At 38.4% G+C, this 15,247-nt stretch overlaps 1 non-coding gene across 1 annotated transcript; it reads left to right on the forward strand.

Moving 5' to 3' along the window:
* Positions 1–5,024: 5,024 nt before the first annotated feature.
* LOC136234468 (small nucleolar RNA R71) lies at positions 5,025–5,130 on the forward strand. The gene has a single exon (XR_010691350.1). It is a non-coding gene; the product is annotated as a small nucleolar RNA R71 (small nucleolar RNA).
* The last annotated feature ends 10,117 nt before the right edge of the window (positions 5,131–15,247 follow it).

The following is a 15,247-nucleotide window of genomic DNA, read 5'->3' on the forward strand; positions in this document are numbered from 1 at the left end:
AATCCCTTACAGTTATTTCAATTGTATAAGACGGAAAATCTCAACTGAGATTTTCGGAATCTCAACTGAGATTTCCAAATCCTGGAACATAGAAAATCTCAACTGAGATTTCTGCATGTATAATTTCTCAACAACACTTAACACTTAATGAAAATTTAATAACATGACTAAATTAAAATTTTAATGTGAACAAAACTCATTTGTACTTAATGATAAATAAATGTAAAAATAAAAAATTAAAGTAAATAAATTAAATAAATAAAAAAACAAATAAATTAAAAAGAAAATAATAAATTAAAAAGAAGAAGAATAATAATTATAAATATAAATAAATAATAAATTAAAAAAACTATAAATTAAAAACATGAAAATCAAAGAAATTAATTTTTATAAAATTTATACACGGATTCAATTGCTTGAATAGGAACTCCGTCGAAATAAATTTTGCAACGATTACCATTGACCTTAAATCGGTCACCATTAGACTTTTCTAGCTCCAATGTTCCGTAATCAAATGTTTGAACAACCAAAAATGGTCCAGCCCATCTAGATTTTAGTTTACCTGGAAATAACTTTAATCTAGAATTAAAAAGTAAGACCTTATCTCCAACATTAAAGTTTTTAATTTTGATTTTGGCATCATGACACTTTTTAATTTTCTCCTTATAAATGCTTGCATTTTCGTAGGACAAATAGCGTAATTCATCCAACTCGTTTAAGTCAAACAAACGCTTTTTCCCTGCGCTTTGCAAATCATAATTAAGGGTTTTTATAGCCCAATATGCTTTATGTTCTAATTCAACCGGCAAATGACAAGCTTTACCATAGACTAATCTATAAGGTGTCATCCCGATAGGTGTTTTAAATGCAGTACGGTATGCCCATAATGCATCGTCAAGTTTATGTGCCCAGTCTCTTCTAGAAGACGAAACTGTTTTCTCAAGTATCCATTTGAGTTCTCTATTTGAAATTTCTGCTTGACCATTCGTTTGAGGATGGTACGGTGTAGAGATACGATGGTGTACTCCGTATTTTTTCATAAGTAACTCAAAAGCTCTATTTACGAAATGAGTACCACCGTCGCTTACCATAACCCTAGGAACTCCAAATCGACAGAATATTGAATTTAAAAACTTAACAACTACTTTAGAATCATTTGTCGGGGTTGCAATTGCTTCAACCCACTTTGAAACATAATCTACAGCTACTAATATATAATTTTTGCCAAAAGAAAGAGGAAAAGGACCCATGAAATCAATTCCCCATACGTCGAAGATTTCAACTTCCAATATGTTCGTAAGAGGCATCTCATCTTTCCTTCCTATATTCCCTATTCTTTGACACTTATCACAGCGGATAATAAATGAACGGACATCTTTAAACAGGTAGGCCAAAAGAATCCGCATTCAAGTATTCTAGCTGCTGTTTTGCTTACGCTATTATGACCTCCGTAAGCGCTAGCATGATATTCTAACATTATAGAGTCATGTTCAAACTCACTAACACATCTCCTAGGTATTCCATCGCCGCATGTTTTGAACAAGAATGGATCTTCCCAAAAATATTTCTTAGCTTCTGAAAAGAATTTCTTCTTTTGCTGAGAAGTCAATCCATCTGGCACAACATGTGCAGCTAAGTAATTGGCTATATCCGCATACCATGGAGCTATGACACTTTGTACTTGCATGATATGTTCACCGGGGAAATCATCTCGAATGCCTGATGTTTCACCGATGGGACCGTTTTCATCCTCAAGTCTTGATAGATGATCGGCGACCAGGTTTTCAACTCCCTTTTTGTCTTTAATCTCAATGTCAAATTCTTGCAATAGTAAAACCCATCTAATAAGATGTGGTTTTGCATCTTTCTTAGCAAATAAATATCGTAAAGCTGCATGATCAGTATAAATGATAACTTTGGATCCTAACAAATAAGATCGGAATTTATCACATGCAAAAACTACTGCTAACATTTCTTTTTCAGTTGTGGTGTAATTTAGTTGTGCAACGGACAAAGTGTGACTCGCATAATATATAACATGAAGTTTCTTATCCTTCCTTTGACCTAATACACATCCTACAGCTAAGTCACTCGCATCACACATAATTTTGAAAGGTAGATTCCAATCGGGTTTCGATATTATAGGTGTACTGACTAAAGCCGTTTTCAAAGTATTGAAAGCTTGTAAACAATCTTTATTAAAATCAAAAGTTGAATCCTTCATAAGCAAATTAGTAAGTGGTTTGGAGATTACAGAAAAGTTCTTTATAAACCGTCTGTAAAAACCTGCATGACCTAAAAATGATCTTACTCCCTTAACAGTGGTTGGTGGGGGTAATTTTTCTATAACTGAAGTCTTTGCTCTGTCCACCTCTAAACCTTTTTCAGATATCTTATGACCTAAAACAATTCCTTCATCTACCATGAAATGACATTTTTCCCAGTTTAAAACTAAATTCGTTTCCTCACATCTAGACAATACTTTATCTAAGTTTTGTAAACATGCATTGAATGAATCTCCATAAACTGAAAAATCATCCATGAAAACTTCCATTATGTCTTCAATGAAGTCATTAAATATTGCTCTCATACATCGTTGAAAAGTTGCTGGTGCATTACATAGACCAAAAGGCATTCTCCTATATGCAAATGTTCCGTAAGGACATGTGAAGGTTGTTTTATCTTGGTCATCCGGGTAAATGTAAATTTGAAAGAATCCGGAGTAACCGTCTAGGAAACAGTAAAATGCATGACCGGCTATCCTTTTGATCATTTGATCAATGAAAGGTAGAGGAAAATGATCTTTCCTAGTAGCTTTATTTAGGTTCCTATAGTCTATACAAACCCTCCAACCGGTGGTGGTTCGTGTAGGTATCAGTTCACCTTCATCATTTCTTACAACAGTTATGCCTCCCTTTTTAGGTACACAATGGATTGGACTAACCCATTCACTATCTGAGATCGGATAAATGATTCCATTGTCTAAAAGTTTAGTAATCTCATTTTTGACTACTTCTTTCATGTTCGGATTTAAGCGTCTTTGCCTATCCGCTTTAGGTGGCTTATCCTCTTCTAAGTGAATTCTGTGCATTACTATACTAGGATTAATTCCTTTTAGGTCTGAAATTTGTCATCCCATACTTCCTATCCTATTTCTAACAACTTCTTTCAATTTTTCTTCTTGATCGCTTGTTAATTTGTTAGAAATAATTATAGGTAGAGAATCGCCTTCGCCTAAGAAAGAGTACCTCAAATGACTGGGTAACTCTTTAAGTTCTAATTTAGGGGGTGTTACAATTGAAGGCGGAACTGGTCCATCTTCTCTAATCAAAGGCTCTGGGTCCTTATCATCTAATTCCTCATCTATTATAGGTTCAATCATTTCTTCACTTTGAATTACATCATTGACACATTCCTCGACTAAATCAAGTTTCATACAAGCGAATTCCTCCATAGGGTATTTCATCGATTTGTTCATGTTAAACTCGACCTTATCTTCTCCTATCCTTAAAACTACCTTCCCTTCCGACACATCAACTAGAGCGCGTCCCGTGCTCATAAACGGTCTACCAAAAATTAAAGGGCAATTTACATCATATGCAAATTCTAATATAACAAAATCGGTAGGAAAAATAAATTTATCGACTTTGACTAAAACATCTTCAATTATACCATATGGCCTCTTAGTGGTTTGATCCGCTAATTGCAAAACCATATTGGTACGTTTGATATCTTCTTCTAAACCTAACTTGTTAAAAATAGACAATGGCATTAAGTTTATACTTGCTCCTAAATCACAAAGACAACTTGGGAATTCAATATCTCCCAACTTACACGGAATAGTAAAACATCCGGGATCCTTGAGTTTAGTGGGCAAATTACTTGATACTATTGAACTACAGTCTTCAGTTAACGAAATGGATGAAATTCCTTCCCAACTGATTTTCTTTGAAATCAAATCCTTTAAAAACTTACCATAGTTAGGAATTTGTGTGATTGCATCCATAAATGTCAAATTGATGTGCAAATTTTTAAGTTTATCCAAAAACGTTAGAAGTTGTTTATCATAGTCCTTATTTCTGACTTTGTGCGGAAAAGGTGGCTTGGGTACAAAAGTTTTGGTACCTACGTCAGATGGTGAAATTTTTGTGTTTAAGATATCCTCTCTGGACTTTGGTAAATCATTTCCTGATAATGTTGCATCTTTGGGCATTTCAGGCCCTTGATAATTTTTTCCTGAACGAAGAGTAATAGCCTTCACCTGCTCTTTCGGATTTTCTTCCGTATGGCTGGGAAGACTTCCCTCTTTTCGGGATGGAATTGATTTAGCAAGTTGACCAATTTGAATCTCCAAATTATGGATGCTAGATGAGTGGTTTTTAATAAGCTGATCGAATTTATTTTCGATCCGTTTAAAACCATCGTCGTGATTACTTATTTTTCCACTGATAGCATCTATAAACTTGTCGATTTTAGAAGATAAAGTGCTAATCGTATCTCTTGACTGATTTTGATAATTAGTGGTACGATTTTGATTAGCACTGGCATTATTGTTACTGTTATCTTTCCAGTTAAAGTTAGGATGATTCCTCCATCCAGCATTATAGGTATTAGAATAAGGATTATTAGTTTGGTTTTGCCCTTGGACAAAATTTACCTGTTCGATCTCACTCATATTTTCGTAGTCCATATCCGTTTGGACTGGATTACCATTGGTATCGCGTGGTGCCATAAACTTGTCAATTTTGTGCGATAAAGCAGAAAATTGGGCTTGTAGCATCGCGACTGGATCAAGTTCAACTATACCTTTAACTGATGGTGTGGTTGAGGATGATGGTTTTGCCACCGGCATATGTCCACGTTCCGCGGGCCACATACTGCTGTTGATTTCCATTTCCTCCAAAAGTTCTCTCGCTTGGGCTGATGTTTTCTTCATAAATAGCCCTCTCGACATAGCATCTAATGAACCCCTAGTTGTAGGATTTAGTCCATTGTAAAATGTTTGCATTAAAAGTTCAGCGGGTAATTGGTGGTGTGGGCATAAACGTTGAAGTTCTTTAAAACATTCCCAAGTTTCATAAAGAGTCTCATTGTCCTTTGAGAAAAAGATGTTAACTCCTTTATGACTCTTGCGGTTTTTGCTAAAGGAAAATATTTAGATAAAAACGCTTGGGCTAATTGTTCCCAAGTGGCAAAAGTTGCGGCTGGCATAGAAGTTAACCATTCTTTGGCTCTGTCCTTCAAGGTGAAGGGAAAGAGGCGAAGTTTGATTGCTTCTGCAGTCACATCTGGAATTTTAAAAGTGTCACAAATTTCAAGGAAATTTGTTAAGTGGGTGTTAGGATTTTCGTTAGGTAACCCGTAAAATGTTACATTATTTTGAAACATATTAAGCAAAGCTGGCTTAATTTCAAATTGGTTTGCGGTGATTCTGGGTCTAACGATACTATTGGTTACACCGGCCACACTTGGCCTAGCGTATTCCATAAGTGTTGGTGGGTCTGCCATTTTTTCTGGCTCGGTATATATTTTTACTGGGGTCTTATTTTTGTTTTTCTTATTTTTCTTGTTCTTCCTAATGGTTTTCTCAATTTCTGGGTCTATAGGGTCTGGTACAATGCCTGAACTTCGAGAACTGCGCATGAACTTGAAATCTTGCACGAACCGAAACTACCTACAAAACAGAATTTTGAAAAATAAATAAATTAGTAAATGAAAACTATTAAATTATAAAGTTAAAATAAGTATGTTTAAACCTAGATTCGAAATAAAACACGAAAAATTTAAAATTTTGTCAAAAATTTTGGCGTTCCCCGGCAACGGCGCCAAAAACTTGTTGAGCGATTTCCGCCAGTGCACGTTATACGCTTGTAGTAATAAAAGATATCGAACCCACAGGGAACGCTTTTTAACTAAAACTTTATTTAATTCGGTTTAATCACGTGTTTAGGTTTAATAAAAGAAATACGTTTTATTTGATGGAATTGGTTTTGGTAAATTAGGATTAGATAGAAGGATTATATCGAGTTTAGAGAACAACTCCGTTTTGGAATTTTGATTATAAAGCAGATACTTCCGTAATCGGAATAAAATAGAACTTATTTTCATAAAGCAAAGAAAGCAACTTTAACTTTGTGAGATTATGGACATGTAACAATATAGCGATATACTCAATTAAATGGCTTCGAACCATAGAAATCCCCCTGGTGTTGAGATGATTCCTACCTTAATCAAACTAGTGTTTTATTTCTGATAAGCCGCGATCAGCGATCATGTCATTCATAAAAACTAAATTTGTTAAGTGTTCAACAAAGTTCTTATATGAATAAGATGGAATAGAACGTTTTAATAAAAACACCAATTTATCATTTTGAAAATCATTTTGTCAGAACAATATCAAAATAACAACAGTAAGAATGTATTGAATAAATAAGTATATCATTAATGAAATGTGAATTTTCACAAGTTAACAGAGAAGTAGAAACTTGGATAGCATTGCAACGAACACTTTGAGATCCGGGTTGTCAATCTTTCTCTCAAACTCCGTAGGTTCGTCAAACCTCATGCGCTTCAGCCGTCAATTCTTCTCGCTGGATCTTCGGAATAGAGACTGATCTCGTCCACTACCAGAATGAAAACTAAACTAATACTGTTTATAACTAATCTAATAATAATTCGTGTACAGCACGATTGTTTACACAGAAATGAAATCTAACTTTCTGATTCTTTTCTGAATCAGAAACTCAACATAACAACTATCTTCTCTAATTTCTCTAACTTTTCCAACCTAACCAACCTTGATTTCTAAAATGGATCACTTATTTATAGTTGTTGAAGGGTTGTAAATGACAGGTCGTGTCTGCTGGTGAAGGGTCGCTTTTATCCGAACGAACAGACGCGTTTTTCCGTTTTAAACATGTGTTTAGTGTGCAGGGAGGTTCGCTGTCGCGACTGAGATTCTGAAAATCTCAGTCGCGATAGGGGGTATAGGGGCGAGCTTGAAACTTCGTTTTTCCCCCGAGCTGACCTCCGTAAGTCGCGACTGAGATTCTCAAAATCTCAGTCGCGACAGAGAGATTATCCCTGTCTCTCAACTGCTTTTCGTCCTCCTCGAGCGTTCTTCTGACTGATATACATTCTTGGTACGTTTTTTAGGTTTTTCCTCCATTTTAGCTCCGTTTTAGCTCCGTTTTCGCTCCTATTTGGATTTAACCAAATAATTAAGTACCTTGCATCAAAGAAGTAAATAAAGACGTAAAAGTATTCTAAATGAATATAATTAGCACGATTTCAATGTAAATTTAATGTATTTATATATGATATTTTAGGTATATTTTGGGCTTAACATAAGCATGGATCTCCTTGCCAAATTAGCAAGAAAGCGATTAGTTGAGGGATTGCCCAAACTCAGGTTTGAAAAGGATCAATTGTGTAATGATTGTCAGCAAGGTAAACAGACAAAAAAATCTTTTCAAAGTAAAAATGTAGTCTCAACCAAGTGCCCATTAGAGTTACTACACTTGGATCTTTTCGGACCAGTCCAGCCGTTGAGCTTGGGTGGTAAGAGATTTTCCTTGGTCATTGTAGATGACTTTTCTCGGTACACTTGGATCATCTTGCTGAGTAGCAAAGATGAAACATTTGAGATGTTCTCAACATTGGTTAGAAAACTTGAAAATGATAAAGACCTAAAGTTAGCTCACATCTGAAGTGATAATGGCGGAGAATTAAAAAACCAACAATTTGATGAATTCTGTGAAGTCAGCGGCATTGACCACAATTTTTATGCTCCTAGAACTCCTCAACAAAATGGGGTAGTTGAAAGGAAGAACAGAACCTTAGTTGAAATAGCTAGGACAATGCTGAGTGAGAATAGGCTTCCAAAGTATTTCTGGGGTGAAGCTGTCAACACAACTTGCTACATACTCAATAGGGCTCTAGTTAGACCTATACTTAAGAAAACTCCCTATGAACTTTGAAAAGGATGAAAACCCAATATTGGATATTTTTGTGCCTTTGGCTGCAAATGTTTTATTTTAAATACTAAAGACAACCTTGTTAAGTTTGATTCAAAAGCTGATGAAGCTATCTTTCTAGGGTACTCAACAAACAGCAAAGCATATAGGGTGTTTAATAAACGAACTCAGGTTTTAGAAGAGTCTGTACATGTTGAGTTCGATGAAACTGACCCTGCGGGGAAGATAAGTCAGCCTGCCGAAGATGACACATGCTCAGCTTCCGCTGACCAAAATGAAGCCACTGAGTCACTGCCTCAAGGGCTGACCAAAGGTAAGAATGAACCTGAAATTATCTTTGATGACCAATACAATCCTGCAGAAAATGTCGAAACACCTATCCCTGAAGACACTACACTACCAAAGGAGATCAAGGTTCCAAGAGGACACTCTGAGAAAAGCATCCTTGATGCCGCTGAGAACACCCTGATGACTAGAAATCAACTCAGAAGATACCTCGGCAATGTAGCCTTTGTGTCAGTTCTTGAACCAAGAAACTTCTCAGAAGCTGAGAACGATGAATTCTAGATTAATTAATGCGATGTAAGAGGAGCTTGATCAATTCAAGAGAAATGAAGTATGGGATTTAGTGCCTAAACCAAAGAATCAAAAGACCATTGGAACAAAATGGGTATTCCGCAATAAGCTAGATGAATAGGGAAACATAGTCAGGAACAAAGCCAGACTTGTAGCTCAAGGTTACAGTCAGTAGGAAGGTATTGACTATGATGAGACCTTTGCACCCGTAGCTAGATTAGAGGCTATAAGAATATTGTGTGCGTATGCTAGCTTTATGAACTTTAAATTGTTCCAAATGGATGTTAAAAGTGCATTTCTTAATGGAGTTATAAACGAAGAGGTTTATGTTAGTCAGCCTCCAGGGTTTGAGGATCCAAAATTCCCAAACCATGTTTATAAACTCAAAAAGGCTCTGTACGGCCTGAAGTAGACACCACGTGCTTGGTACGAAAGGCTGACCAGTTTTCTACTGACTAGGAACTACGTCAGAGGAAAAGCTGACACAACCTTATTCATTAAGAAAAAGGGTAAAGATACCCTGTTGGCACAGATATATGTTGATGATATTATTTTTGGTGCCACTAATGAGTCTATGTGCAAGGAATTTAGCAAACAGATGCAAACTGAGTTTGAGATGTCAATGATGGGAGAACTCAATTTCTTCCTTGGACTTCAAATCAAACAAGGCAAGAATGGCATCTTCATCAGTCAGACTAAGTATGCTAAGGAGATATTGAAGAAATTTGATATGGAAAATTGTAAGCCAATATCTACCCCAATGGGTACTGACACTGTGCTTTGTGCTGATGAAAAAGGTAAGTCAGTAGACAGCAAATTATATCGAGGTATGATAGGCTCTCTACTCTATCTAATGGCAAGTAGGCCAGATATACAGTACTCAGTATGTTACTGCGCAAGATATCAAGCTGACCCTAAGGAATCTCATTACATAGCTGTAAAAAGAATCCTTAGATATTTGCAAAGCTCAATAAATGCAGGTTTATGGTATCCCAACACGAACGATTTCACACTCGTTGGATACACTGACGCTGACTATGGACGAGACAAGCTTGAGCGGAAAAGCACTTCAGGAGGATGTCATTTCCTTGGAAGCTGTCTAGTGTCTTGGTTCAGTAAGAAGCAGTCGTCAGTTGCCCTATCAACAACTGAAGCTGAGTACATTACTGCTGGAAGCTGTGTTGCACAAGTCCTATGGATCAAGCAACAGCTGGATGATTATGGAGTTCAAACCAAAACAATTGAAGTCAAATGTGACAACAAAAGCGCCATTGACTTATCTAAAAATCCAATCCAACACAGCAGGATGAAGCATGTCAGCATAAGGCATCACTTCATCAGAGATCATGTACTCAAGGGTGAAATCAAGTTGACGTATGTTCCAACAAATGAACAACTTGCAGATATCTTCACGAAGCCATTGGCTCGTGAGCAGTTCAGCATACTAAGGGAAGCTATCGGTATATTTAATCCTCTTCAATAAAATTCTGAGAGAATGAATGTTGAGTGATTATATCATACTGAGTGGTTATTACATGTTGAGCAACTGTCATATGCTGAGTAGACATAAATGCCATAAAATCACTACTTGCTGAATTGCTATATATTGAGTGATTGATAAATGCTGAGTTACTCCACATGATATAAACCCCTTCTATGCTAAACTAAGCACTCAGAACACCAAACGTTTAGTATCTTAGATGCTGAGTAGAATACTTGCACGCGTATCTAAGTAGCCACCTAGGATTACATAAGCGTAATGATTAGGAACCCATACGCCGAACGTGTCATTAATGTCAGAATTAAATGCCGTTGATTGATTAAAAAAAACCCGCCATTCTGACCTATCAGATCAACACGCACCGGCTATAAATAGTGGACGAATTCCCACTAACTCCTCTTTACGCTTGAAACAATTTTCACTCGATCTCTCTCCCTCAATTCCCTAATCTTCTAACTCTCTCAAAAATCCTCAAGAACACCATATCGAATGATTCCCAGAATATGTCCGAAGAGCAATACGATGACAACCGCTCCGACATTAATCCTCCATCTCCTGCTGAGCAGGAATACCACGAGACTTCCTCTGAGTCTCAGGAATAAACACATGGTCGGCTTGACCAACCAATGCCCGAGGTCAGCATCCTTGGTGAAAATCCTCGCACTGACCAGATGGCTCCCTCAAAGAAAAAGAAAGAGAAAAAGGACAAGAAACCCAGGGAAAGAAAGTTCTTCCCAGTTTTCAGCAGCGTTAAAAACCTCAAAGTTTATCACTCCCGATGGTTCTCTAAAAGCTTCGTCGAAGCTGAGAAACCGTTCTGCGACTGGATTTCGAAAAATGGATGGACCACCCTCTTCTCTCTCCTCGGAACTACCTACCCACAACTGGTGAAGGAATTCTACGCGAACTTAAAGGTAGCCGATGATAACGACGACCATATGATTACTAAGGTCAAGAACAAAGAGATCACCATCACCCCTTCCCATCTCGCCATACTACTTGATCTAAAGGAAGAAGATGCAGAACTAAGATGTACAAACGATTATAAGCAGGTTGATTACGTAGCTGAGTTTTGTAAACCTAAAAACCACAGCGGTGAAATCTACAGTACCAACATGGGTCAGCCTCAAAGACAAGCACACTACATCCTAACCAACTATCTATTTCCTAAGATCAACGCCTCCTCCTCAGCCTCAAACTTTGAGCAGTGCTTCATCTGGCACATGTTGAACTACAAGCCGCTCAACATGCCTGTCTTTCTCATCGGGGCTTTCCAACGCAGCACCGGGATCCTAAGGATGGGTTCTCTCATCACCAAAATTCTACAGGATCACGAAGTCAGCTTAAAGGAGGAAATCAACATGATAGGTACTGAAATCACTACGGGAATCCTACTCGGCTTGGCTCACAGTCAGCCTATCAAACCTAAGAAAGGAAAAGGGGCTGTAGTTGAAGAAGTAGCTGCTGAGGAAGATATGGTTGAAGAAACACCTGCTGAGGTGTCTTAGAAAGGAAAGAAAGTTGTGATTGAAGCAGCACCTGCTGAGCGAACTAGGCAGGAAAGAAAAAGAAAAGCTGACCAATTCTCAACCCCACTAGCCAAAGATATTAACAAGACTGTAAAGAAGCTCAGGGTGGTGATTGGTGGAAAGAAAACTGCACATGCTGAGTCAGTGCAGAAGAAGGCAGAGTCAGCTGAGAAAAGGAAGGAAAGAGCTGACCCTGAAGAAGAAAGTGAGGAGACTCTTGAGCAACCCCTAAAGAGGAAGAAGACCTCTGGGATGACACCTTTGGAAGCTGACCCCATTAACTTCGTCATCACTAAGGATTCTCACTTCCTCTGAGCTCAGGAGATCGACCTGGAAAAGACACCATGTGATCAGGAGGAAGAACAAGGCTGGACTGTCGAACAGCCTCAAGCTGATAAGATGGGTTCTGCTGAGCCAAGTAACACAGTTGCTGCTGAGCAAGCTGATGAGCAACGAGTTAAGTCACCAGTGCAGGACAAGGTTGTGGAGCACCTCTATGCTGACCTTGGACTTGATCTCTCTTCTGAGTCATCAGAATCTATTGCTGCTGACCCTTCTCCTCAAACCAAAACTAAAAAGGGCAGTACGGAAAAATAGTTTAAGAGAAAAGCCCAAAAGCCCAACGTCATAGACTTATTGGATGAATCTCCGTTGAGGGACCCCATCACTGACTTAACAGGACTTCAATTCCAATTCTTCACCAACATCACTGAACCCACTCCTGATCAAGTCAAGGAAAAACAAGCCTTTGTTTCTCAAGCTGAGGAATAAGCCGACCCTAAAGTCTCTAAGGGTCAAACTTCTGCCAACACCTCTGCTCCGCCTTCCACTGAGCAAGTGCTCGAAGTTCCAGCTGCTCAACACACTAAGTTAGCAAAGGAAAATCCACCTGCTAAAGACAGCTCTGAGTTGCCTCAATCTCAGATTCCAACTCAACTTCAGAATGACCCTGAGCAGGTTAATAATACTGCTGAGCAACCACTTCCTTCCTCTACTGAGCAGTTAAAAAGCCAGTCAGCTCCTGCTACTGGCCTCAATAACAAAAGTGCAGCAACTGATCAAGCTGGCACTTCTACTTCTGGGCAGCATCAAAATTCTTCGCCTGCTGCTAACCAAAAAACGGCCGCTGAGACTACGCGGAACCAGACTGATGATGATTCTAACAACTTCCTTAATGCCTCTGAGTCAGGCCGAAGGATCATCAACTCAGCTCATTTGCTTCTTCAAGCTATAGATCAGTCTCAAGCCGATGCTGCTGGGGCCGCTCCTGCTGAGTCTACTCAATTTTCATCCGTCATGCAACTTTTGACCGAACTCAAAGGTCTTAAAGAGCTGATGAGTGTTATGACCTCCTTGGTCTCTCAACAGCCCAAGCAAGAATTCATGGTTAGGCTGGCGGAACTTCAGTTAATGATGGTGAATCACATGGAATCCATCGAAGGGAAAATCAATGCCCTATCTGCTGTGAACTCATCATTGGCAACTTCTGCTGAAGTCACTCAGCACTTCACACAGCTGACCGCCGAGCTAACCGGAGCCCGTGAGCTTATCTCCTCCACTTCCTATTGTTCCATTGAACAGATTGGGGAAGCCATTCGCCTACTCAACCTGAGCAAAGAGGAAATGGACACTGACCAAGCAAAGACCAATGACATACTTCACTGCACCAGGACAACGCTTGCGCATGTTCGGCACATCAATGCTCAACGTCATTCATATGATTCTTCACTGCTCAGGATGTACTATCAATCCTATGCACGGATGACGGACTCCATCACTTGGATCGGGAAATCTCTTGAGTTTTTACTCAGTATGCTCAGTGCACACATCAAAATCCCCTCTTCAAGTATGGCCGATGGGATGCAGGTCTTTAAGGGTCTTAAGGATAGTACGAGCCACATGCAACATTATTCCAACATATTGACTCGTGCTGTTCAACAAGGGCAATTCTTTGCTCCTCCCCTTCCATCTCATGATGCTGGCAAAACGGGGGAGAAAGATCAAGCTAAGCAGCCAGCTATCGGAACTCAGCAGAAGCCTCCTGGCTCAACTTCTGCTGACCCAGGCAATCAAAGTCAGCAACAAAGAACAGCCAAGCCCAAAGCCAAATCTAACCAAGTTCAAGCCAATATCAAGAAATAGATATAGAACTAGACTTAGCTTGAGACTTGTAATTTTGCATCTGACATGTTCTATCCTTGTTGAGCTGACTATCTATATATATATATGCATCCTTTCTACAACCTGTCTTTATATATATGTGATGCTTACATGCTGTGTTTATATGCTGATCTGTCTCATGTAACTATCCATTAAACAACAATCAATTAAAACTTATGAACATAAAAATTTAACAAGTAAAATATACTCAATATACCTCAACTCTGATAAATGAACCCAACTCTGATACCTGAACTTAATCAAGTATTAAAACTGAGTAAATGACTAAATGTTCCAAGTATTGACCTACTTCTGAAAGCTGACCTTAGGCCCACTTCGATTAAATCTTGGAAGGTTTAAAATTGAACTAAGTCAGTAGATGCAACCCTTACGGGGGAGTAATTTCAGAAGAATGAAAAAGGTCAACTATCATGGGGAACCTCAACACTGAGTTCCGTAATTGAATATTTTTGCCAACATCAAAATGGGGGAGTTTGTTGAAACACATTTCCACATGATTTTGATTTGACAAAATTATTCCCATGATTAAAACAATTAAATTTAAGTGCTTTGATTTAATTGTACTAATGTGTTTGTTCAATGTTGAGTAAATTAACTAACGAGAACATGAACTGAAAGTCTGTAAAAGAAAGACAGAACAAAGTCAGCATAAGCAAGTCACACAGCAGACACTGAGTAAGAACGCAACTCAGCATTAAGAAAAGAAATGTCTTCTCCAGAAAAGCTTGAAGGCGAAGCCGCTGAGTCAAGCTGAGTAATAATCAAGTCAGCGTCAATGATCCGTCAACTTGGGAGACAAGGTCTGACACAAATCAGAAGCCTCAAAAATCCATCTTAAGGACCTTTTCGAGATGCATGGACCGTCTGACTTTTGAATAGAAGACAAACTTGGCGCAAGAAGACAAACCTGGCGCAAGAAGACAAAACTGGCAAACCTGGCTCCTGCTAAAGTCAGAAGACAGGATTGGCCTGCAGCTCTGAAAGCTGACCACGTGATGACGAAGAAGACCGTTTATCACACAACGGCTATATCAGGATTCAAATGATTGAAGCCACAAAGATTGCTATAAATAGGCCAAATCATCTCTTGGATCAAAATAACACACACATACAAGACACATACATACAGACAAGCAAAATCTCCACTCAGTGATAATCCAAAATAGAAGCTGTCTGAAAAGAAAAAGCAAGCTCTTACACCAAATTCCAATCATTGTGTAAAAGTCTAGATTGATTCTGTCATCTAAAGTGTTCTTTGTTGTATTAAGAACAATTTCTTATCATTTGTAAAAGGTTAGAAGAGTGAAGCTGAGTACTCGGTTATAATACTCAGTGGTAGAGAAAATCTGAATACTCGGTTATAGTGTTCAGTGGTAGATAGGATTGAGTAGACGAATAGAGGATGGTACTCTTGCATACTCAGTTGCTATTGTAAACGATTTGTGCTATACCTTTAAAGAGCTCAGTAGAGGATTGAAAAAGAT

The sequence above is a fragment of the Euphorbia lathyris genome, chromosome 6, assembly GCF_963576675.1.
Source record: "Euphorbia lathyris chromosome 6, ddEupLath1.1, whole genome shotgun sequence".
In the NCBI taxonomy this organism is placed as follows: domain Eukaryota; kingdom Viridiplantae; phylum Streptophyta; class Magnoliopsida; order Malpighiales; family Euphorbiaceae; genus Euphorbia; species Euphorbia lathyris.